We start from the raw sequence: 27,243 nt of genomic DNA on the forward strand, positions 1-27,243 counted from the left end.
TGTACTTTTCAACACACTTTTACAGGAGAACCACTGCAATCTGTGTTTGCTATATGAACAACCTTGACTACTGATCACCTTAGGTCAATGGAGTTTAAAAGTATCTTGAGAGCTAGGCAGTGCAGTGAAGGTCACTGGCCACTTTCATCTTATAACAGCTGCTTGGAATTTGATCTCAATACTTTCAAAATATCTCTGTAGTAAAACCTTACACTTGCAAGAGCCATAGCTCTAGAAAAATGATGATTGAGCTATCCAAGAGTGGCGAGTTGTCTTGGGAAACAGAAACTGGATAGTTGCAAGCTGTTTGCAGCAGGAGTTGACATTTTCTGTGTTGGTTTTCTGACTCCTAAGTGCTGTAACAATAGCACAGAGTACAAGAGTTCTACCTTCCAATTCATTCTTCTAACATGTTACTAATCCCACAAGTAACAGAAGATACACATGTGATACATTTGGACAGCAATGTAGTACTTTCTCACCCTGTCCACTGTCACATCTGCAAGAGTATGTGTCTCTTTGAGACCAAGGCAAAGTATTCCTATGCCTGTTTGGGTTACCTGTGCATTTTTTGTCTTCCCATTGTTTACAAGCTAGAATATGAGAATTTTAAAACCTGCTGGAGAATTCTGGTTTGACTGATTTTCGTGGTCTGTGGGATAATTTATAAGTGGCCGTGGAAGGGACAGCACTCCTTTACCTGTTTAACCTCCCTGTCAAACACTAAAGCTTTTCTCTGTATTTTTTATTTTATTGAAAATTCTTCATTATTCTGAATCCTCAAACAATTTTTTTTTGTCTGTAGAGACAGACACCTTATTTGGAAAGCTGTCTTCCTTCCTGAACAAAGAATTTCAGAACAGAAAAGAGTACCATAGAAAAGTTCATGTAGCTGAAAGAGCTGTCTTGCTGGAAATTATAGTTAGCTGCATGTTCATTTTGCATAGGTGTGAGTTTACCACGTATATGGATATCCTTGTTGACAAATATATGCGTATTCATTTATATATTCAGAAGCTCTAGTTTGCCTACAGTCATGATGTAGCTGATTGTTCTCATTTGCATTGTAGTTACAAGAGTATAATTTTAAACATAGGTCATACTGAAAAGAATTGTTTATTTAGCTAAAGGCATGTAGTAGATTAGGTAAGAATCATCAAACAGGCCATGGCAGCAATTTATATTTAATGGAAAGGTGTGAAAAATAAGTCAAGAGAGAAATGTTATTTAATATGATAGATGGAAGTGGCATTAAGACTAGTGGGATGAAGGTAAAAAAAATAAAGTTTAATCTGTCTACCTGAAAAATTCTGGAGAGCAAACTAGTTGCACTAAACAACTGTATAATCTCTGTGGGTAAGCATTAACAGTCCAATCGCTTGAGATTTTTGAAAGGCCAAAGGAGCAGCAAAATACATGTTGTGGAAGAAGCTTGAATTGGCAGGTAGATAGATTAGCTGACCTATTAGTTCTTTTCTATTGCAAACTTCTATGATTTTGTGTGGGGAAAATTCCTTTTCAACCCACGCTGGCAATCTGTTTATGTTCTGAAGTATGATGATTGACATCCCTTTTAACTTTTAACCTAGAGAATGTCTCTGCAAGTGTTATTCCTACATATAAATGTCTAATGCTTTTAATAAAAAAAAAAAGTCTCTCAATTAGGGGACTGTATCCATGTGCAAATGCAGAATGGAGATCACAACAGAGTCTGAGGTGTTATCGCGGCATGGGCAGCACTCCCACTCAGGAAGGATGGGGCGGTGAGAAGGAAAAAGGAGCATTTGGGGCTTTAAAGTCTAGAGAGAGAATGAAGGCAAACAAGAGAAAAGGGGATAAAAACAGTCAGAAAGAAGGGTATAATTTTTGTTGAAAAGGGGAATAGATAAATGGGAAAGAAAAGAAAAGAAAAGAAAAGAAAAGAGAGAAATGGCAAGGTTGAAATGTTTAAGAATAGAGAAGCAAGATAGGAGGGGAGAACTAATTTAAGGAGTAGAAGAACAAGGAGAACAAATAAGGATGTACTCCTGTTATTATGGTGCCAGAGTAACTTCCACCCTTTAAGTGTTTACCTTTGGTTCATCTACATGGAGGCTTAAATTTTTTTTTCATTTCAAATTGTAATATGCAGTAAGCATCACTGAAGCACACTCCTTAACAAATAGTGTATTTCACAATTAAAACCCAGCCTGTCCACCTTTCCTGTGAAAGTAAAGCTTCCAAAATATAGAGCATGTAGAAAAATATAGCACCCTAGTAGAAAGAAGTGTCACATTCTGCCAGTCTGTCCTGCATTTTATCCCGAAGTGGGGGACTGGAGATGGATTTGTGAGAGGGAAAACATCACGAAAGAAACATTTAAGAAATTATAAACTAGCAAAACTTAGCATATTTAAATAATATTACAAAAAATGTTCTTCAAATTTATGGTATTAAACTAAAGCTCAGAATATAAAAGGAAATAAATATTACAGAGATTTCCAGTTACTCAAAAAATATCTTTGTAATGTTACTTGTTCTGACTTAAAGAAGTTAGCTGAAGCATCAACATCATTTCTGTCGAGGACTGTAAAAAAGATTGAAACTGGGGCCTGGAATATGAACAAACAATGCATCTAAGTTAGTGCCCCACGGAATATTTTAAAATTATTTAACACAAATCATCTCAGTGTCAACAACTCATCACAGATAAACTATCTAATTAACAGAAGCCATCATAGTATTTGAGAACTCAGTCTTGGCTCAGTTGATATACCAGAAGGGCACTCCTTGATAAGCAAAATTTATAAAGGAAGGTTTAAAAAACATTACTGCCTGAAGTAGATTCTTCTTAGTTTTAAATTAACCCTCTGCTAGGTTGGGGTTTTCAGTTGTTTGGGATTTTTTTAATCTCTAAGAGATAACAAGCATAGATTGACCTCATGTTCTCAGGTATATTCCATGCTAAGACTCTGTTACATGGTTTATTTTATGATGCAATATTTTTTCAGTGAGTCTGCCATGCACTTGAAACCATGCCAAAATGACAGCTCAGTTAACAAAAGTGTCCCCAGCTTTTGTAACCACTTCTGAGATAGTTTTATCCCACTTCTTGAAAATTGCAAAGGTTGTCAAAATCCTGAGGATATAAAACTTTACTGCAAAACACTTTGGGGCCTCAAAACATTAGCTGGTTGTTGCAGCACCAAACCTGTCACTTACTGGAATTGCACTTATTGCAGGTGTTTCACTACCTTGCCTGAAGTCTGTGAGGAGAGAAAGCTGATAATGGGATCCATAAAAGTATAACGTAGACCAAAAGTTACCGAAAATAACTTGTGGGAAATACTGAAAAGAGACATCTCTCCTAAGTCTCTGAGAAGTTGATATTTACACGTTGCAAGGAGATGATCTAGGACAAAAATACTCATTACCCTAAAACTGCTCCTGTAAGTTGTCTTTTCACAGAGGAAACATGAAGCAACACTAGGTAGGAGTGAAGGGCCACCTTTTTTCCGTACCATCCCAGGTAGGGTATTTGCTACTATATTTGCTGAGGGTGTGGCAGATGTGGGTAGAATTGATATTCTTTTCTGAGCTGAAGCAGATCACATTGCTAGCATCAAGTCTTGGAAGATAACAATTTATCCTCAGCCATTACACCATTCCTAGAGCATTCCTAAGTTTGAACAAAGCATACCGTCTTAGCAAATAGTGGTACTGAGCTTCCCAAAGTCTTTTAGAAAAGAATAAAAAAATGAGTGATGAAAACAGTATAATTTGCAAGTGTTTCTCCCAATGTATTATTCTGCAGCAGAAAACAGGTTTTTAAACCTTAATCTGACTGAGACTTACTGTCACATCTGTGGAGGTATTTGGGCACCTAACTCAACCATCTACCTTTGCAAATTTGAGCTCTAGCTTTAAAAAGAAATTAACAGGAAAGTAAACAGGAAGATAGATATGCATGGTAATAATAATAATAAAATATATCTCAATATTTTCAGCTAAACACTTGATAATCCAAAATTTTTAGTGGACTCACTGGAAAATGGGTTATTTTCAACAGAAAATAAATTTCTCCATCTTTCCTTGAAAAATTTGAATGCTATAAATTTTGAAAAGATTTCTGATAGTCAGTTAAATAAAAATTATTGCTCTGTTTCAATATAACTGTATAACTTGCCAGAACTATTGAAAGAGACGCTGATAAGCAAAACCTCAAGTCATAATGATCAATTCAATGGTGTTAACATGTCATACAATTAATCAAATAAAGAGAAATTAATTTATTTATTTTGGCTTTCACCTGACACTTCAGTAGAGGTGATATTATTCTCAGAACATTCTGATAAGGAATGTAGGAGGAGTGACTAGAAGGAATCTGCAGGGTTCATTGAGCTTTAAGTGCAGGCAGCCATCTAATAGATATGCAAGACATGCCAGTGTAACTCTATCATCTCTAGTAAAATAGACTGAAAAAAATCACAAAAGCTGTCAACTGCTGAAGGAACATAGCTGGCAAGACGAAGACAATTGACAATGTGTTTGGTCTGCCCTATACCCAAAGTTTTGTCAGATATTTATCATTATATAGGTTTACACAACTTGAAATATAGTTTACCTAAAGTTCTTGGGAGACTATTCTACTGAATAACGCTCCAGAGAGACTTCTTCATGTGTTGCTTATCACATGAGCGCAACAGTTAAAGAGCATAACTATATATGGATACGTTACCAAAGTCATTTCTGAATGCTTTCTTTCATATTTAATGAATTAATGTACCATTGAAGTTAGAAACATGATGATAATTATGTTGTTGTACATTCCTCAAAAGATATGGAGTATCTCAGATAAGTGTTGAGTAAATAACTCATTTTTCAATTTCCTGGCAGTTCTAGATAATGATTTCAGATCAATTCAAATTAATGGCAGCTCTTGGACTATTTTCAATGTTTAACATGCACACATATTGTTTTACCAGACACAAATATGCACAAACTTGATGTTTTCAGAGGTCTTCTCCAAGTCTAGGGAGCTACTACATATATGTCCCACTGTCTTGAACAGTTCAGTCAAGTGATGATCCTCATCACTTCGCAACAATAAAAAAAATATTAATAAATCCTAACTGATCTCATTTAATTTGTTTCTATAAAAGAATAGCAAAATCCTCAAAAAAGCACTAACAACTCCTCCCATCTCCAAGCCCCCAAAATGTCAGGTTCCCCCCAAACCCTCCTTCACAAGAAAATGTGACAAGCTAGGAATACCCAGAAGTTTAAGTGGATAGACTAATTTCAGAGAAAGATTCTTCATCAAAAAATTGAAATCACATTATTTCTCAAGTGATGATTTGGATTTACACGTTCTTTGCATCTACTGTGAGTACACACACAACAGAATGACTGTAGTTCAAAACATCTCTACACTATCATTGTATTTTCCAGATACTGGCAGCATGCTGAAGCATCGTCTCATAAATGAGATGGTTTGCATCTGATAAATGTTAGAAAAAGGGCTAGCTTTCTTAGGATGTTTCTATCTAATCTATTGGGATTAACATTTTCTACTTAGTCCCTTATGGTTCTGGAGAGGCTGACATAATTTAGTGACTGTGAAAGTAACACCTTTGTCATTTTCATTGTACTTCATTTCACCTTCTCATTTGTGTCTTTTTAAAATAAGATGTCTAACTGAATACAGTAATCAATGTACCATTGATTTATATCATGCAATTGTAATCCTTTCTTTTCTATTCTCTATTCCCTTCTTAACACAATTTAACATCTTATTTGCTTTTTTCATCACCACTGAACAAGTCTCTTCATTCAGCTGCCTACAGCAGTGCCTGGATTTTTTTTTCCTGGATCTTTTTCTTTTTAGGTTACAGCTAATTCAGAAGACATCATTATGTATAAATACATTAGACTGTTTCCACTAATATGTTTTAGCGGGGCGTGGGGGCAGGTGTCTTATCTGTGTTGAGGCTTATCTGCTACTCAGTTGTTCAATCAGTTATTTTTGCAAAAATCACCTAAAGCTCCTCACAGTCCCTTAATTTAAATGATGCAAATAAATTTACAATTTCAGCTGCTTTACCACATTTAGTCTTTAGCCTGTTTTCAGTTTCAACATACAGAGTGAGCAGTACTTTTGCCAAAACTGCTTTTATGTAGTTAACTCTGTGTTCATCATGGTGGAAACAAGAATTTTGTTGCTGTTCTGTTAGTCTGTGATGATATAGTTGCTATATCAACAACCACTAAATAGGATAAACACCTAAGAAACACCTAAAAAACACCTGCTATAAAACTCTGTAAACCTGACATACATAGCAGTCTAGCCATAGCTGCATGTCACAGCATTGATTTATCCTCCTAAACCCAATCTCAATCATAGGACACTTCCTTCCTGTCATTATGCTTGTATTTCTGTTCTATTAAATTTTTAATAATTAAGACTTCTGTAATTTATTGACTTCTGCTTTATTATAAAAATTTCTGCTAGTGCCCGTGTGAATTAGTTTACAATTAAGTCACCCATGTCAAAAATACACTGTAGTCACTAAAATTGTGCTGGCAGTGTAGAATATATTGAAATGAATTTTTATATTTTTGACAAGCAACATTTTGCCTCATTGTTTTCTTGCAACGAACTTCTTGAACATCACTGTAAAATTTAAAATACTTGGAAATATTTACAAAATTATGTTCCATGTTATCTCTTCTTAAAACAAAAAAACCCCCTTAATATTGCAGGAGAGCATTCTGATATTTTCCATTTTCACTGCCTTTTTTCTGTATTTGTCTAGAGCATATACAGAGGAATCTTAATTCGTGAGCCTGTCTCTTTGGTGCAATCACATTACAATTAGTAGGCAATAAACACAAGAGATGTGTCTCTTATTACACCACTTTTAGGTTGCAGTATATTCATCTGTTTGGGGTGTTAACTGTTACTGCAAGGCAGCTCACTTTTAAACGATTTCGAGGGCAATCTAACTACCTGCTAATATGTGTAGCAATAAGTTCAACTGTTTTAATTTTATGTTTCTCTCTAATTTGGAGACTCGTGTAGTTACATCTACACAAGCAACTACATTACGTTGCTGGATTTCCTAGAATTTCCCTCATTAAGTGTTATTTTTTTCATTAAATCTGTCCATTCAAGCTTTGTATAATAACTAAGGGTAAAGAATCTTCAGCCTTTTCAGAAGACGAATTTTCTGCTATAAACAGCATGCCATTACAACTCAACTGATTGCAAAGAATTTGGATTGCAGTGTGATTCAAGTCTTTCATTGAACTGATATTATCCACTCAACCTCAGCAATACCTTAGAGAAATACAAAGCAGAGTAACTGTCTTTTATATTGTACTGTCTCAGTGCAAAAATAATAGAGATGCCATGAACATTGCAGAGGTGTCACATTAGCTGCTGAACTAAATAGTGTAAAGGAAAAGGAACTCGTTAATTTTTTTACAAGGATGGAATAGATGAACATTGCTTACAAATGAGCTTTATTTAGTTTTAAACACATTTCATGAAGTAAATAGTATATTTCCCTAATTTTCATGTATTTTGGTATGCTTCCAAAAACTTGAAAGTGAATTAGTGTGCAATTTGCATCCAAATCTCAGCCAAGGGGATGTGGTTTATTATAATACATGGCCCTCCTAATTATTGAACAGCCCGAGAAAACTAGGCACAGTGTGCATCTGTTATTGCTTGACCACACTGCCAAACATAATTTGGCAAGCACAGAAATGTACATTGAGCAGACCTAGAGTCTAATTTGCATTAGTTTGTAGTAATTATATGAAAGCTATAACTGAACCAAGCTTGTCCTCTCTTTTTAGAGCACATCATTCTTTTTGAAAAGAAATCTGAACCAAAAATCCAAAACAATTAAATAGCACACACATACACAACCCTGAGAAATTTCTTGTTTGCACAGTAGACTTTCTCAGTATTATTTAATCATTATCCAAATGTTATTTCTGTGTATTCTGTCAAATATCAAACAAGGTTTTTTTCCCCTGCAGCGTATATAGGCTTTTCTGTGTTTTCTTTTATCCCCATTCAGAAATTTTTCACCTCTTCTGCCAAATTCTAAAACCCTGTATGATTCAATACCCTGTAACTGGTGATTAAAGTCAGTGGCATTTTTAAATTCAATTGCTATGGAGGAATGGGAAGAAAGTCCTGCCTTTCATAATCTGCCTTTGCCCCTTTCCACAGTCATTCAATTCAAACTCTCATTGTAAGCTATCTCGTGCCACAGTAATGCTGGAAAGCATTCACCAAAGCTCAGGGAATCTGGGATGCTGTTGTAAAAATACCTGCAGGTTTTGGCCTACAGAAGTTCCAACGGAAAATTCTTGTTTCCTCTCTTATTTTTCTAGTGAGATTATGTGTTTATATACACAGACATGTACATCATGACTCTGCATAAAAGATGGTGGGAAACCTAACCTAAGTCAGTAGATGAGGAATTTAAGCAGGATCTCAGCTACAGGAAGTGTAGTTGTATGACAATTATTGTGTAATATTTGCCAGAAATGCAGAGGGCAGCATAAAAGGGATGAGAGAGGCAGATTTAATTCCCATTGAAATCAATGACAAAAAACTACTATTCACTCCAATAACCACAGATCCAAGTATAGAGGAAGGAGAGGGGTTTTTCTCCCCTTCTTTAAGTAAACACTGGCATTTTTGGCTTCACTGCAGGAGCTGAGAAGCAGAGGCACAGTCTTTGTTGTTGGTAACAGCTTGACATTTCATAGCATTGGACTAGTCAGAAGGCTTTCGATCTAGAGTTTGAATATTAAGAAATAACTATATATTCAATGTGTAGTGGGGTATTCTCAGATAGCTTAAGGTAATTATTAGCTAGCATTACCAGAGCCACAAACAGTTACTGTGAAATGACCATACGGAGATTATGTAAATGAGTTTCCAAGAGTGAAAATGCAATTATGTATAAAAGTGAATAAAACCTGCTGAATATCGCTGAATGAGTGAACACTTACGCTGATCAAATCTATTTTCATAAACAAAACCAAACTTGCAATAAATTAGAGGGGAAAAGAAACGCCAATGAACCATTTACAAATGGCATTTCACAGTTGACCAAAAAACACTCAATTTGCTTTTGCAAATAGTATGTGGAAAATAAAGGTACACTTGCTTATACAATACCTGCTGCAAAACTGCTGTATTTTTTATTTTATTTTTTTTTAGTGTAGTTCTACAATAAAAGAGTAATTGCATAAGAAAACAGCTTTTTACTGAACTAGTCTCTTTCTACGTATACATACTCTTACTTCATGGGCTGGAATAAAGCATGGAGCAAAGAAGCTGGGGGAGGGTGTTGTGAAGTAAAACCACACTGGTTTACTTTTTTTAGCACCAGAAACGACCTTATTTGATGTGGTATTTGTGTTTTGTTTTCATTTGGTTTTTATTTACCAATAAAATGATTGACTAAAACCCAGTTGTTGACTAGTTTCTACTGCTGATTTGGATAAAAGTGCAGAATTGTTTTCTCTTTGTTCTATGTTTTGGGCTTTCTAGATCTGAGAATATTACTCATCTTTGCACAGGCAGGGCCAGGAATAAAATACCTCTTCTCGCTGATCCCTACTGTTAGAAGAAAGACAAGGAAGAGGAACTTGAGTTTTGGTTTTCTTCCAGGATAAGTCCTCTTGTCTTTCTTTCCTTCCTCTTCAAATAATTACTAGATTGCCAAGCAGGAGAAAATTTTCTCTTTAAATAATAACCAGCCTGTGAGGAGTAGGGCTTGTAGTCAGCGGCTACACTTCCTTGAAAAGAGATTTTTTTACACTGAAGGTTTATGCTGAAAATGTGTATAACTGCTTGCTCTTATCTGAATGTCTGTGTTTAACCTGTCCCGTTTACAGGCCCAATATCAATTCTCTTAGTTACCTAAGAGTAAATCCTACCTTGTTTTTTAATGCCATCCTATAGTCTTTTTTCCATCAGCAGTAAAGAATACCTGTATCAATGAAGCTTTCAGTATACCTTTTTATCCCAGTCTTCAGAATGTGTTTAGCAGCACTTGAGCAGGCTCAATGACTCTACTGAGCTGTAAAAGGAGTAGTGGGCTGGAATTTACTAAGCTGAAGCTAGATAAATGGAATAAAATATGGTACAGTCAGACTTAGCTGTGTGTAAACAGATTGTGGTCACTGGACGTAAAAAAAATGTAGTTAAAATTATTTTTGCTACAGTACTGCAGAAAAGACTGACCATGTTGAAGGGCTAAAAATCTAAAGAACCACTTTTGGAATTGAGCAAAGGAACAGTTTCGCTCCTATAGGATGTAATTCTGTTTCTTGAGTGTACTTGTATGTCCTAAAGATGCTAATAGAAACTTAGCAATTTTAAGACTAAAGAAATCCCTAGGTTATCCAGACTATTAGATCTCCATAAAACACAAGCATATAAAATTTTATCTAATGCCTTTTTTCTGAGCCAAGTAACTTGTGTCAGGCACCACTCAGGAGCCATTTACCTAAACCATCCAAACTTTACTTGCAAGGAAGTGCTATGCAAGTATCACACACTTAGTATAAGTTATCAGAAAAGGGGAGTTCCCACATCTTTATCTCCAGCAACAGATTTTATGTCAGCTTTGGATTAGTCAAGTAGGTCTTTCATGGGGGAAAAAAATCCATTTCTGTTGCAGATAATATAGGCAATGGAGAAATTACCACTTGCTGAGTTAATTTGTTCCAGGAGTTAATCACCCTCAGCGTTAGAAAAACAAAATAAAACTAAAATATTTATTTCTTAGTTTATCTTCAGTTGTTAGCGACTTGCTCAGCTCTTTTGCTAGATGAAACAACTGTTTCATACGTGGTAATTACACATCCAAATCAGTTGTCCTTGATGAACTAAGCAGTTCCTAAATCTGCTGTTTGAGAACAGTTTTCCAGCTTATGATACCGGTTGTCTGGTAGGAAAGTTCAACATGAAAAACTATTTTGTCAACGTCTCTTTTTTGTTATATAAATTTTCCATGGCCAGACTAGAAACTTAACATATTCACTCTTCTTCTCTCATAAGATAACTTATGAATGTTTTCCACAAATAATATTTGGTCTTGATATAGCACAGAAAACAGAAAGGGACTAAGTGAAAAAAAATATTTTGTCTGTAACTAACAAAACAATTAATTGTAATATTTTACCAAGAAAATTTAATTTTTAATATATTTCTTTTTAGTATCATGCGTAAGTTTATACATTGAGCCTACTTACCTTGGTTAACTCCTTTTTGGAAAAATTTCAAATAAAAACTATCACTTTTCACAGACTTGAAAGGAAATGCAAAACCAAACTGTAAGGTATTTTCAGACTTTGTGAGCGTAGAACTGTGGAGAGAATATTCCAATATGAACAGCAAGTAATTAATACAATGATCTTTTGAAAATGCCATATTTTCATTGTTAACACCATGTGATTTCCCCTTATATTTTGTCAATATAATGGCAGATGTGGGCCTAAGGTTTACCTTGACTAGCTACATTAAAGTGAAATTTGCCTCTTCCTTGTTTTCACTAATTTATAAAGTTTATGTTGTTTGATGTAAAATACATCATTTCTCAGCAGTGAAAGACATAGCCTGAATCTTCAGACAGTGTGAAACAATAGCTCTAAGGAAAATGTAAATTGCTTGCATTCACTTCTGTGGTGTTATAATTCTGACACTGAATCCTAAAAGGTAACATTTTAAATGTTTTAACAAAATTTGGTAGCAATGCATTTCTTCAGTCTTCACTAACTGATTTCCTGTTTACTTTTTTCACAACACAATTATCCATGAGAACACTTACAGCCTGAGGAAAGTGAAATACACTTGTCGAAGGGCTTATCATGCTGTCTGCACTAAAGTATGTAATTCAATAGAATTAATTGCCATCAGTGGAGGACTCCAGACTGACTATTAAAATGGTGGTTGTTAGACACAGAGCAACCCCGTTTCCCCCACAAACTGAAGTCAAGGATGTGGTAGAATAGATATGGCCTTGAATCACTAGATACTATCACAAAGTGAAATTAGAAACCTATCTTGCAATATTCCAAATTTGTAATTTATTCCAACATGGCTTATAATTCTCCTATATATGACAAAAGAAACTAAATCATATGATTTACAATGCAAAGCTAACACAGCAGGAATTATATCTGCATACATAATTAACAAACAATGTGCACTGTTTTCATATGTCACAGAGTACAATACTTAATATAGACATAATTTTGGCTTTTTGTGAATATTTAAACATTTTGACCTACTAATCTATTTATTGTGGTGGGTGGTCATGCTAATAAACTCACAGATTCAGACATTTCCATGAAACAGAATGGAAGGTTTACACACACACACACACACACACACACACACACACACACACACACACACAAGTTAAACTGATTTTTGTTTTCAATGTGAATGAAATAAAATGTTTCGTTTATGCACTTAGACCTACCCACATGTATCTTGTCTCTCTTAATTTTTTTGTCTACACTTGTGCCATCCATAATAAGTTTGCTCACCTTGATAGTGCTTTTTGAGTTTCAAGGCCACACTAGATACTATATGTGCCTTGTGGTTGATGACTTGCTAGTTTGAGATCACTGTCTATTTGTATTTCAACGAGTCATTAGGGAATTGAGATCCAGGAGGCTGAAATTCCTGATTTTTTTCCCCAATGAAGAAACAGATTTTCTAGTGAAATCTAAACAGAAACATTGGTATCAGAATTTAATATCAATATTGTGATATCTAGATTGAGATCATAGCTAGAAGGCAGAGAGAGACTACTTCCCACACATATCCTTTCCTGTACAAGTCTATAGTATCTTGCTATTTCTGAAGGCTTATTTAATTCATGTTGGCATTCACCAACATCTGATAAACATGTCACTCCTCACCAGGTGTTCTAACTGAAAACAGAGATGGACGAAATATATTCTGCAGTCTGCTAGTAATAGGGGTCCATTATTCTAGTGAAAATGTAAAAAATTTTGTTTGTAAAAATATTTGTAAAGTAATTTATGAAAATAAAGATGATGAAAGGGTGCCTACATTAATTTACATGATTTTGTACAAAGTTCTTTTTCATAGAGATTAATTTTTGTGTACTGGAAGCTGCATTTGCATGTTACATAATTTTTTCCCTTTGGATTTTTCTTCAGGGCAGTTCCATGATCAGTACCCACCAAAAGGTAAGTATTGTGGCTGTGTTTGCCTAGCAGAAATCAGCCAAGAATTTTAACAATGTACTAAATTCTATTGTCAAAGATATAATCTCTAGAAAACATCTACTTCATCTGACAAACATGATTTCAATTCAGGAAATAGCTCACAATCATTCTATTGGATCTGACATCAGCGGTATCCACACAGCCATTCTGAGCAAACTCCCTGCTTTTAAAGGTCTTCCCATCACTGTTACTGGTCTCACAAATGATGAAGTATGACACTCCATAAACAATGAGCTGGGCCTTTTGTAGGCTGCTTTGCTTTTTTTGGCTTCAAACTGCCACTGAATGTCAAATCAATTTGGCTTTCATTAGAACAGCTTTATATGTGCAAATGTATTTGTGTCTGGTTGCCATTTTTTTCTATTTTTGCCTTCCTTTCCCTTTGCTTTTTTTTTGTCCTTTCTCTTGGACGATGTAATTTTTCTCTAATCAAAACCAGCACCTGTTTCGCTAAAATAGGAGCCTCTGTGTAAAGCTCTTTATCACAATCTGAGTACACTCTAGATGGACTCATTATGAATCAAGTTCCCTCAGAACAAAGAGGAAATGCTGTGCTACACTGACATTATACAACACAGAGCCTGGATAAAGTCAAGAACTGATGTAACCCTGACTTTTAACATCCCAAGAGACTGCTGTCTAGATAATGCAAGGTGTGTAAGCCACTCTCTTTGATAAGTAATAAAACAAATAATAAATCTGACCCTGTGTTTAAGAGCAGCCTAACTCTTACACAATGCTGTATTGGGTTTGGTGGGGTTTTTTGGTATTTGTTTTTTCTTAACCAATTTAAAAGGAACACAGAATTGCAACTTTGAGGATTTCTGGTTTTGTAAACCACAAGCCTGCTTAGACAAGCTAAATGAATAATACCATACAATAAGAGGAATAGAACAAAATAAGGATGACAGAACTCCCAGTTCTAAGTCAGTGAAGATCTGGTCTAACGAAGTACGTTGCAAGTAGTCTGAAATTACTGAAGTTTAAGAAAAATGAAAGGGGGAAAGAAACACTCATATGCTGAAAGGCTACCATAAACTCTGTGTTGTGACACATTTGAAAGAAACACAGGCTCACTTTTCATGCGCCTAAGACCACCTTGCCTCTATGAGACTTGTCTCATGGAAATAGCTGCTGAAGAGTATGGTGCCTGAAATGACCTTGGATTGTGGTGAACAATGGCATAAAATTCCTTTTAGGGAAAGTCAGTGTATATTTCGATTCACTTCATAGAATCACTAAGGTTGGAAAAGAGCTCTAAGATCATCAAGTCCAATCATTAACCGAGCACCATCATGTTCACTACTAAGCCATATCCCCAAGTGCCACATCCGTGTTTTTTTGAACACTTCCAGGGATGGAACATTTTCAGGAGAAATATATGTTTTTGAATAATTACCTAACTATAACCAGGTCAGATGCATGTTTAATCCCAAGTAACAATGCACTTTTAAGACACATGCTGTGTCCTCTTGCTGGTGTTGATCCTTTTGCAAAGAACCAGAAATATTTTTTACTTCTTTAAATGGAAATATTTACATTTTAGGATATAGGGAACCTACAGATAGACAGTAGGAGTGAGACAGAAAAAAAAATCATGCCAACTATATCCCAACTCCCTCTAAATATGAAGAGGGAATTGGTACTTATGAAGGAAGAAGCTTTGTCTGGACATTGCAGAATAGAAATAAGATGAAAGAACCAGCCCTTGCTCACCACTTGCAATAATGGGTTAAAACATCTTCAGAGGACCTCAGGCTGTCCAAGAAGAGTCCTTGCCCAGTTTGTGAGAGGATGAATTCACTCCCGTATGAAGGGACTCTGTCAGATACTCTCAAGGAAAATGCCTATTTTCAGAGCTGAAAAGGTTTGCTTGGGTCAAATACTCACTGATTTTAAATCCAGTGCTAACTCTAACTGAAATTTATTGGTAATCTGCCATCTGTGGTTTTCTTGAGCAGAAATTTTGACTGAAGTCCAGGTTCTAGTAGATATGAGGTCACATTACCAAATCCATCCTCCTACTCAACATCATCCTTCATAGTGTCTTACTATGTCACTGCCTTTGGATTGAGGACCACAGCAAAGTACAGAAAATGCAGATACTTCAGTTGCCAAGTCATTTCTTGGTCTCTCTGTTGAAGCTATCTATAGTGAATGTTTCATTGCTGACATCTATTCTAACCTTAGTATTGTCAAAGCATTTTTTCATGTGTAATAAATTTGCATAAACACTTCACCCCAAATATAATGAAACATAGAAAGAATAAGAAAGACCTAAATTATATTTAAAAAAAATACTAAAAGACTTCTTGATTGATTTGTAGAGGCATAGCAAAATTCCTTCATATAGTGGCCTCATGAATGAGATGATAATATGCAAGTAAAGCATAATGATTGGCATATTAAATGCAAGATCTTTGTCACCATCTGTTTCCTGATTGTGTCAGCAAGTTGGGTTTTTTTTCATGGAAGTGTGAGAATACACCATGGCCTCGAAGTATCAAAATGTCAATTATACATCACATTTTAAAGTTGGAAGCCTAAATCACAATTGTCCCTGAATTCTGCTTGAAACAGTGACAAATTATTACCTATCCTTCACATTTAACCTTACTGTGAAATAGTGTAGTTATTGTACTGGAAACTAAAACAGAGCAGGAACACTAGAGAGGCCAGGTTTACAATTTAGTGATGAAAATTTGAGACAGAAGGAGACAGGAAGAGAACTAAGAATTCAAAACAAAATGAATAGTTGCAGAGCAACCCTATCAAATACTTGTTATTTCAAGCTCAAGTACTTTGAAAACAGTTTTGCATTTCTGGTATTTTCCATTACAAATAGTGCTCACTTATAAGGAAGACAGTATTCCTTTTTCTATGTTTTCACCTATACTGACAGAAAAAAAAAAATTTATCCTGATTAGTACAATGAATCAGTAGAAACTGCAGAAGTAGAAAACCTAAAATGAAGGAAACTTTCTACTAATACAACAGGCCCCAGTTTACACTCTCAATGGTCTTATATACGAGTTTGTGGGAGATAATGTTTTAATGTCTCACAATAGGATGAGGTCTACTAGCACCATTAGCTACCAGTATCAGCAGCCCAGAGGAGAAGGCACACAAAAAAGCTCCTGATTGTGGTTCAGAAATATGAATGCAAGACCCTCCCAGAACTGAAAAGTCCACTAGTGCCTCAAGGTATTATTTCTGCTTGGGGAATAAAACAGAAGAAATGGGTATCATGTAAAGTGATTCTTCACTCACTGAGGACACAGTAAGATCACCAAATAAATGCAATGGCTTTTTGATTTGCTTCTAGACCAATTACTATATCAGGGAAAATGAGATAGCTTCGGGTTTTTTTAAATGTGATAAAGAGCATAATCATGTCCAACCAATCAAACATGAACTAATCTGGAAGAAGGAACTGTAGGGGGTTAAATGAAAAAGTGACCTTCCAAATTTGTCCCTTGTTGGACTTTTGATGAAACATAATTTCTTCTATCTAATAATTTCTGATTAGAGTAGTATTTATACATGATAAGATATACAATCCACTTCTTAAACACACTGCTTATGTGATATTTTCACATGAGTAATAAATTTTTGCTGTAATAAGACAGCAATTTGTAAGATGCAAAATTTATTCCAAATGAGACTGGTTCCAAAATGAGGAAATTTTAAGTAGCATAACTTATATTACAGATTTTGGGTCATTCTCTGTGCCTGTGAAATAGACATGCTAATACTTAACAATTATAAAGTACTTTGACTCTAATTAATAATAACATATTTTTTACTGTTAAGCATGCATGTACATATATGTTTAGTCAAAATATTTCGTAAGATTCAATTTGGGGTTCTGATTTAGGCAGTTCTTCACGTGCAAATGCGTATAGGCATCTCTTCACTAGTAATGTAAACCTTTTTCCTTCTTCAAAATTTCATGTAAATGATCTGTAAAGTTTCAACAGAGCATCATGCTCTGTGGTGGAGCATCATGCTCTATCAGATAGTTACCAGTTTCTCCATTCATGAGCAAATGCTCATCATAAGCTGCTGGAAAGCAGAAAATAATAAAAGTCAGAGTTGAAACATTGCAGCTGTACTTTGATTGGTAAAGTTTGTAGCCTGAATCTATGTGTACATAAGAATGAAGACTACGAGCAGAAAAAACAACTATGTGAGAAAAAAATCTCTTCTGAGAACTTTCATTTGTGTCAGTTGCCAAGGTAACCACTGTATGTCTGTCTTCCAAACAGGTGCCTTTTGGGGGTCTGAGTCCCAGCTCGTGCATCTCACAAGATGTCAACTGAATACAGGTAGCAGAAACACACTATGAAAAATATTTGAGTATTACTAATAGATATGGTTTTATATGTGTGCATAGTGCTGGTGTCACTATCCTCTCCGACGGTGAGGTCTGGATAGGTATGTGATAATTAAATATTTTTGAACTTTGTCTGTGAACATCAGTCTATGTCTCAGATTCTTATAGCAGGGACTGAAGGAAATTGTCCTTAATGTCTCTTTAACATTTTTTTCCTTTCCATAAGTACATCGTACAATTTCTCCCTTCATCCTCTATAAGGTCCATTCTCAAATCACTCTATTCTATTCACTAACAGAGAAATAGCTTGATTTTCTTCTTCTTTTCTGGCTGCCTTTTTTTTTCTTTTTGATTGCTCTGTTAGGCATCCCAAATGAAGCAAAAAATTCTCTCACACCTTTTTAATTAAAATTTTGCTATTTAGGATGTGATCCCAAAACAAGTGAGCTTAAGAGAAGTTTCATTACTGATATCCATGTGGTTTTCTTCTCCCTCACATCAAGAATATGTCAAAGTAATATACTTTGTTTCATGTATTCACCTGGGCTTTCAAAAGAATGATTTGAGAATTTCTGTCATTCTCTACTCAGTAATCTTAGCAATTACAGAACTGTTGTAGTCTGTATATCCTATGTTTTTCTGTATTTCTGTTTGTATTCTATGTAAAAATACATTGTAAAATTAATTATATCTGTGTTAGCCTAGAATCATAGAATGGCCTGTGTTGGAAGGGACCTTAAAGATCATCTAGTTCCAAACCCCCTACCATGGACCAGTGTACCTTTCACTAGATCAGATTACTCAGAGCTCCATCTAGTCAGGCCATGAACACTTCCAGGGATGGGGCATCCACAACTTCTCTGGACAACCTGTTCCAGTGCCTCGCAACTCTCACTGTAAATAATTTGTTCCTAATATCTAATCCAAATCTACTCTTATTCAGTTTGAATCCATTCCCACTTGTCCTGTCACTACATGCCCTTGTACATAGTCTCTCCATCTTTCTTGTGGGCTCCCTTCAGGTACTGGAAGGCTGCAATCAGGTCACCCTGAAGCCTTCTCTTTTCCAGACTGAACAAACCCAATTCTCTCAGCCTTTTCTTGTAGGATAAATGCTCCACCCCTCTAATCATCTTCATGGCCCTCCTCTAGACCCACTCCAACAGGTCAATGTCCTTCCTGTGTTGGGGTCCCAGAACTGGATGCAGTACTCCGGATGGGGTCTCATCAGAGAAGAGTAGAGGGGAACAGTCCCCTCCCTCAACCTGCTGGCCATGCTGCTTTTGATGCAGTCCAGGATACAATTGGCTTTCTGGGCTGCAAGTGCACGTTGCCAGTTCATGTCCAGCCTCTCGTCCACCTGCATCCCCAAGTCCTTCTCAGCAGGGCTGCTCTCGATCTGTTCATCCCCCAGCCTGTTGCTCCAACCCAGGTGCAGCACCTGTCACTTGGTCTTGCTGAACTTCATGAGGTTCCATGGGCCCATTTCTCCAGCTTTTCCAGGTCCTTCTGGATGGCATCACATCTTTTAGGTGTGTCAACTGCACCACTCATCTTTGCAGGTGTCACCTGTAAACTTGCTGAAGGTGCACTCAGTCCCATTGTCTATGTCATTAACGGGTGTAATGTTTCCCTTTTGTTCTTATTAAACCTCATGAGATTCCCATGGCCCATTTCTCAAGCTTGTCCAGGTCCCTCTGGATGGCATCACGTCCTTCAGGTGTGGCAACTGCACCACTCAGCTTGGTGTCATCTGCAAATTTGCTGAGGGTACCCTCAATCATTTCATCTATGTCATTAATGAAGACATTAAATAACACTGGTCCCAATTTAGACCCCTGAGGGATACCACTTGTCACTGATGTTCACTGGGACTGTGAGCAATTGACCGCTGCCCTCTGGATGTGACCATCCAACCACTTTCTTATCCATCTAATGGTCCACTTATCTAATCCATGCCTCTCCAATTTAGAGAGAAGGATGTTGTGGGGAACTGTGTCAAAGGCTTTACCGAAGTCCAGAATAAATATACTATAAAATATATCTATTTGTTCAAAGAGATAACAAAGACATTTGCTTAAGTTTTTTATTGAAAATTAATAATTTCACTAAGTTTTCCTTTAGCATTTAAAAGGTAAAATTAGGTGGTAAACTGTTTCAGAACCACAAATTCAATGTTGTCTTGACAGTGCTTGTACTTGCAAAACTTTACTCAGAAGGGTAGTCATGAGTTCAAAGTGAAGTCAGTTGAATTATCAATCTGAGTAAGACTAATCAGGTGTTTAAAGTGTTTAACCAGAATTTCAAAATAGAAGCTATGTTTCTTTTGGCTGTAAATCTGTAACCTCATGCCAGTCCTTACTGAGGAAAAAAATCATAGTATTTAGAGGTGATTGGTAGTACAAAAAGCTATCTGTGCTTTCATCATGTCAGTTTTAAAATGAGTTGGATTCAGAAGTATTCCCAGTTCCTTTGTGTTCATTTCTGCAGACACTGAGGCAATCAAACTTCACTGGCATTAAGGTGTGCGCTGAAACTAAAAATAAAATTTGGAGAAGTATTTGTATAATATGTTAAGTTTTATTCTATCAGAGTATTTATCGCTGAAACAATACCTTGTCACTTAGTAAACCAACAGCAATTAGACAGCAAAATTCAATTCCTTCACATGGAGTAACAAAATGTCCAAGTGAATGATTTGGGGTCAATTAGCAGCATTGCAAAAAAAAAAAATGGCATAGTAAACTGATAGTTTCTAATTGGTCCTAATGCTGGAATTTTTGTTTAACTTCCATGACTTTTAATCAGGTTTATAATGTCCCTCTTCCTGGACTAAAAACAGAATAACTTACTGGTTAGAAATTATTTACAAGGATAAGTAAAATAATCAGAATAACTGATTAAAGAAGCATCATGACAAAGACAAACATGTAAGCCTAAAATAAAGTTTACATAGAGGTTGCAAAATCCAAATTAGAAATATACAACTTGGTTTATATAACTGAACAACTATTTTACACTAACTACCTCATTATTGTGCAGAAGCAGTTAAAATAATCAGATCAATATTATGGTCTTCGCATGAAACTACTGAATCACAGCAGGAAACCTGTGCTATTCTGAAAACTGAGATCTCATAAAGACCGCTGTACAGATCACTTTGAGGGTAAAACAATGATGGAAGTACAGCATAACCTACCAGGAAATAAAGATCACATGTAACACACAGAAACCATATACATAGATTATATTTTATTTAAAACAATAATAAAATATAATGTAGGTAAGGAAAGCTGGAGTCTTTTATTTTGGTATGTCTTTTTAAAAGAATAGTTAGTTTTCAAGGACTAGCAGAAATACTTAATGAAAAGTGTACTAAAAGCTCTGAGACCACGGTTAAAACTAGGTTTAGGTTAGGGAGAAAAAGAAAGCTGGTGACCTTGGAAAGGGCAAAGCAAAATGTGGGCTGCTATGAGAAATCTTCCCAATTCAGACTTTCCTCTGGGGTTTCAGTACATCCTGTGGCAGAATTTTCCTTCAAGGCTTAGGGTCAGTTAGGAGAACAATCCTCTCTCCTCTTGGGAGAATAGCTGTGACAGGTGAGACCTGTTTGAGAAGCCGCAACTGACCTTGCAATTCTCCAAGGAAGAGCTGGAAGAAACTGCAGGTGGGGTTCCCATCTCCCCTGCTGGCCGCTGCATTAAGTAGAGGTTCTCACATTTGGCTTGTGCATGGACTGCATTGAGCTACTCTGTAGCCATGCTGGGATTGTGCCCTGTTGATCTGGACTCTGACCCTAACCCATGGGCTGAATTCCTGACAGGACTAAGCCCTCGTGTGGGTGAGGCCATGGCTTTTGCCTGCCATGCTGTGATGCTTGTCTTCAAAATTCTCCTTTCTCTGCTAAGGAGCAACTGCCTTTATTGTTCCCTGAGAGAGATACAAGACCCATAGGAAGAGCAGTGCTGCAAAAAGATTGAGGAAGTAAAGTGGGGTCTTCTGTGAGAATTCTCCCAATTGCATCTTTTTCACAAGAATCTTCTGCATGTTTCACTACAGAAGTGTCCACCTACACTTATGGTGAGGGCTATAGGAGGAGCAAAACATGTGAAACCCATGAAAAGAGTGGAATTGCAAAGAGTTGGCCAAGCCATAGCAGCACCATGGGCTAATACAGGCACTCTCTCCCACCTATTTCCAACAATGGCTTCAGCATGTCTTGTGACACAAATCTCTGCCCAGGCTTAGCACTAGGACTAGATTTATGGGCAGAGAGTCAGATATATTTTTTAGACAAGTGTTTTAAGTCTTAACTGCCTTAAAACCAGTTAGTGGCTGCTTCCCACATTTCTTAAAATTGTCAGAATACATCGAAGTGAGGTTTTCAGTTTAAGTTAATAGAAAGCGTTCCTGAACGCTTCAGTGATGTGAGAGCTTTGAATTTGAATTAACTTTTAAATGTTCTATATGAGTTAGAAAAATCCTCTCAAGGATCGTTTTTATAATAATATTTATAATACTTTTGTAATAGTCTAGATTTATATAATATTTACGATACTTATATATTGATAGTTGTTGTACAAGATGAACAATAGTTTAGCAGAGATCTAGTTAACAAAGAATAACTATAGTCCGTGTTTCTGTTCCTGCAGAATGTGAAGATTGCCATTCATGGCTTGGAAAAAAATTCTCATAGCGGTCCATATTTATGCTATTGTACAGAATGCTTATAATTTACCATTGAATATAGTTGTGGGATTAAATCAACATATTTGATTGAGAATTACATGAATGTATTGGAAGGAAGGTATAAATTGGTCTGCTGAGAGTGAGACAAAACCCCAAACTTATTGTGCATCCAAGAACATCGGAGGTCTTGGAAACAGAAAAATACAGCGTAATGTTCTCCCTGTGATTAAAATATTTTCAGAAGAAAGATACTGCTGAGCTAGATAGGCTTATATATACTACTGCAAAAAAAAAAAAAAAAAAAAAAAAAAAAAAAAAAAAAAAAAAAAAAAAAAAAAAAAAAAAAAAAAAAAAAAAAAGACCGACGTCTGATACAACATCGCGACACTATAATTTTGCTAAACCCATTCAATAGTAATTTCAAGACTGAATAGAGAATCACAGAATCAGCTAGGCTGGAAAAGAGCTCTGAGATCATCAAGTTCAACCTATGACCAAACACCACCTTGTTAACTAGACCATCCAGTCTTTTCTTAAATGCCTCCAGGGAATGGTGACTCCCTCCCCTCACCGGGCAGCCCATTCCAATGCCCAATCCCTCTGTCTGTGAAGAACTTCTTCCTAATGTCTAACCTAAACCTCCCCTGGCACAGCTTAAGCCCTCTTCTCCTACAGCTGGTTGCCTGGGAGAAGAGACCAACTCCCACCTGGCTACAACCTCCTTTCAGGTAGTTGTAGAGAGTGATGACGTCTCCCCTGAGCCTCCTCTTCTCCAGGCTAAACAACCCCAGCTCCCTCAGCTGCTCCTCATAGGACTTCTGCTCCAGTCCTTTCACCAGCCTCATTGCACTTTTCTGGAGCTGCACCAGCACCTCAATATCCTTCCTAAAAGAACTGGACACAGTACTTGAGGTGTGGCCTCACCAGCCCTGAGTACAGGGGAAGAATCACTTCCCTGGTCCTGCTGACCACACTATTCCTGATCCAGGCCAGGATGCCATTGGCCTTCTTGTCGCCTGGGCACACTGCTGGCTCATGTTCAGATGGCTCATGTTCAGCCTGCCCTGGTCTTCTTCTTTTGCTGTGTTTATTTGTTCAGTTTAATTTGGTTTGTCTGGTTAGAATTTTTAGAATGGCAATGGTATGAGGTCTAAACTGAATGTAGGCATGTGGCAAGAAACCTTGAAGGATATTTCAACAATCCGTAGTGTATATCATTGTTTGTTTTAATTTGAACTTAATTAATGTGAGATCTCAGGCTCTTTAGAGACAATGAGTGTCATCAATAAATGCTAATATAAATCAATAAAAAGGGGGAGGTTAAATGATTTATGTTGGAACTGAGCCACCATGTAATAACTGATGCTCATTACAGCCTCAGCAATGAATGGGAAATCAAAATGTTAAATAGTGCAAACAAGGAGACCATCCTATTTTGCAGGAAGTTTAAGATACCCTATTCATAATCCATTTTTATTCTATTAAAGAGTAGGTTAAATCTTGCATTTAAATAGACATCTTGCCTAAGAAAGGGCTGCTGGAGTTTGCCCAATGTTTTCTTTCTTTGAGTTGTTGCCAGCTTTGCCTGAAAAATAACAAATGTAACTGCCAAAAGCTACATACTATAATATTACTGTCAGAAGAGTATTATAGGTACAAGTTTTAGGTATTCATTGCTTTTCATATCTATAGTACTGTTGACTATATTATTAATATTTCATTTTCGTTACCATATATTAGTAAAATAGGACTTCAGAATTGTTTTGCATATCTCTCTTCAAGAATACAAACAATTAGTTCTACTTTTGAGCATTGATTGGCACCTTATGAAAGCATCAAAAGAGTCTCTGTATGTAGGGCTGCAATGACAACTGAAAGCAGGTCTAACATTTCTCTATTAGAGATTTTATTTATTCTTCTAATTTCTCCTAATTTTTTTTATTTTCCATATGTCAGGACACATTTTCAGATGAAAATTGCACTTTTCCTATAATTTTCTTAATAACAGTGTTTTAATTCATATTGTAGAGAAAAGATTTTAAGTATTCTTTCTCCATACACATTGTTTTAGCTAAAAAAAAAAAAAAGAAAAGATGGTGAGAATAAAAATAGTCTTCCCTAATTTGACTCTCAGAAAGTCTTAGAGACACCCATTCTTCACTAACATTTTGAGGAGAGACCAGTTTTGAAGCTTTTTCTGGGTAACTGAGAGAAATGTCATCAAGAGTAAACTACTGTACTGGTGGAACTTGACTGAAAATGTTGTCCTAATGTCCCTGTGTCAGAAGACTGGCAGGTAAATAATTTCTTTCTTCCAGGTACTATTTGTGTGCACTAAAATGAAAGATGCAAGCCTATATGAAATCTGGATTTGCATCAATTTTGGCTGTTTTGCATTCCATAAGGCATTGTCTTGGAGATTTGTGAGCATGGGACTGAGGAGGACATGAACTATATCTGTGGTAGAACTATAACTTTATAGATGGGAGTATTTTACATCGTTGCCCAGTATTCTTACCAAATTTAACCCTTTTGAGTAAGAAAAAAAATAATAATCAGAGACTATTTCAGAAGAAAGAGTTAACCAGAGATTCATAGAAAAGAAGACATTTAGGTTAGTTTTTGCCTCCTTCCTACCTACCAGCCTGGCTATTTCCTGAGGAAGTTCCTAGGGAGTCAGGCAAGTGCCATTTTGATGATCCAGAAGAGCTGAGGTTTCAAGATTGTGCAAACCAGCGGAATGATTAATAGTGCATGCCATTAAATTGAGGCAGAGATCATGAAAAATTACCAAGATCAATACTCAATTCTGAGAGAGGGTTGAAGATACTAACAGGTTCCCCAGGGAAGTGGTTGCAACACCAAGACTGCCAGAGTTCAAGAAGCATTTGGACAACACTCTCAGGCACATGGTATGATTCTTGTGGCTTTCCTATGCATGGCTGGGAACTGGACTTTGATGATCCTTGTGGGTCCCTTCCAACTCCAAATATTGTATGATTCTATATTCTTTCAATTTATGAAAGTTATTTGAGTAACTTTTTGATAAAATACTCTATTATTAGAAATTTCTCAATATCTTGCTGCCAGATACCTTGTCCCAGGTTTACATTCACATGATAATTACAATGTTTCCTTTTTAATATTTAATTTTTGCAGCAGTATACTAGAGGTTACAATAGTATTATTCTATTTATACCAACTTTTTGTGTTTGAGCACTGTTTCAATCCATTCTGTAGGTGAAACAAATCCGCTTTTTAACCTTTTAATCAGGTCAAATTTTCTAAGTTGTAGGGTTTTATAACAAGTTATTTTTGCTCACACAATTTGGAGTTCTTTATGTTCTTCTCCAGGGAATTTTCCTCCATGATCAGTGCTTGGACTTATTTTGATATCCTTTTAGGAAAAGAATACTCTTTATTTAGATGTGACTGGAACTAACTCTTGACTCAGCTGAAGAAAGCTTTCCAAGGAAGATAACCTCAATGCTGCAAATTCAGTCCTACTTGTCTGTAGGTGGACATGGAAGCTGCTTGCCAGCTATGTTGCATTTGTTCAGTGATGTCTAGTGAGGGTTCCAGAAGTTTATCATCATGTCTGTAGAACTTTTATCAATTTCTGTGATTCTTCTGTTAATATTGACTGCCTTGTTCAAGGGTGGGAGACTTTCAATTATGTTGATAGGTGCTAATACTGCGTTTTGAGCTGTACTGGAGTCATCCCTTGAAACAATAATGTTGAAGACATACAAAGGGCCAGACAACTCTTTTCATTAGCCTGAGACTAATAGTTCTAGTCTAAAGTTGAATTTGAAGCCATAAGGTCTGTGCAAACCTCCCACTCTCCCACCTATCACTCTCCAAGCTGTCGGCATAGTTCCTGATCTTGAGGAGTATGTTGCTTTATACAAATGACATGACCTTTCACTTGAAGGAGTTTAAGTAACAGACTTCTGTCCTCCTTGTAGCAACACATTTTTGCCCATTTTAGCTTTTATTTTCCAGCATTCTTTCTTTGCATGCATGAAAAGATAATTGTTTGGATATGTGAATTGATGATTTATTGTCAGGACCATTATAGTAGTGTTAAAAACAAATAACTCTGTTCTCTTAAATGTGGTATCTGAGTGCCTCAGTGTTCTGTTCAAAGCAGAGTCTTTGTTCATATGAAAAAAAGAGCCCCTTTACATTATTTACTTTAGTTTAGCTTAGTGTGTTTCTAATTGTCATGAGTATGTCAGAAACGCAAGATTAAACATTATATTTTACTTGCCAAAACAAGAAATAAAAGAATGAATGAGAAATATTCTAGGAGTTAAAAATATTTGACTGTTTGAATGTAGCCTTTTTAAGCAAAAAAAAGGACAAAAAAAATATGTGGAAGCATGAAGGGAAGCCTGCTCTCCTTCAGCAGAAAATGACACTATTTTTATTTCTGGCAAACTAATTGTAAACTCATGTTATGTTATCTAACCTCCTTTTTTTCTCTCGATCTGTATGGGATGTTTTCCACAGAATCATAGAATATCCTGAGTTGGAGGGGGCCCGCAAAGATCATTGAGGTCTGCTTCCTGGCCCTGCACAGAACAAACCCAAGAATCACACCATGTGCCATGTTCCAGGTATTAGTCAATGATTTTCAAAGGGTCTTGTTTTCCTGCTATTATGAATGACTTTTGAAGAAACACCTGGAAATGCTAAAATTGTGTGGTGACAGCAAAGTGCTGGAATAAAAGAGGGAAGAAGTTGGATATCCTGACAGTTCTGCAGTTCACCAAGTCTGTTATTTCTGTTCTGTCTTTATAATGGCCATAAAAGATGAGCTGGGAGTATGATGTCAACGCATCCACATTCAATAATTGATATGATGAATAATCTCAACCTCCTGACACTTTCTGTATCTTTTCACATCTCAGGAAACTTCATTCATCAACCACATT

The 27,243-nt window shown here is 36.3% G+C and overlaps 1 long non-coding RNA gene across 1 annotated transcript in view; it reads left to right on the forward strand.

Moving 5' to 3' along the window:
• LOC113995924 overlaps window positions 1-26,858 on the forward strand; it is a 39,492-nt gene extending 12,634 nt beyond the window's left edge. Inside the window, exons 4-6 of the long non-coding RNA XR_003543575.2 lie at window positions 13,210-13,239; window positions 17,547-17,606; window positions 26,819-26,858. This is a non-coding gene — a long non-coding RNA (uncharacterized LOC113995924). The remainder of the gene's footprint in view (window positions 1-13,209; window positions 13,240-17,546; window positions 17,607-26,818) is intronic.
• Window positions 26,859-27,243: the final 385 nt, after the last annotated feature.

Source organism: Pipra filicauda, unplaced genomic scaffold (genome assembly GCF_003945595.2).
Source record: "Pipra filicauda isolate LSUMZ 115617 unplaced genomic scaffold, ASM394559v2 scaffold134_size1991817_pilon, whole genome shotgun sequence".
NCBI classification, from domain to species: domain Eukaryota; kingdom Metazoa; phylum Chordata; class Aves; order Passeriformes; family Pipridae; genus Pipra; species Pipra filicauda.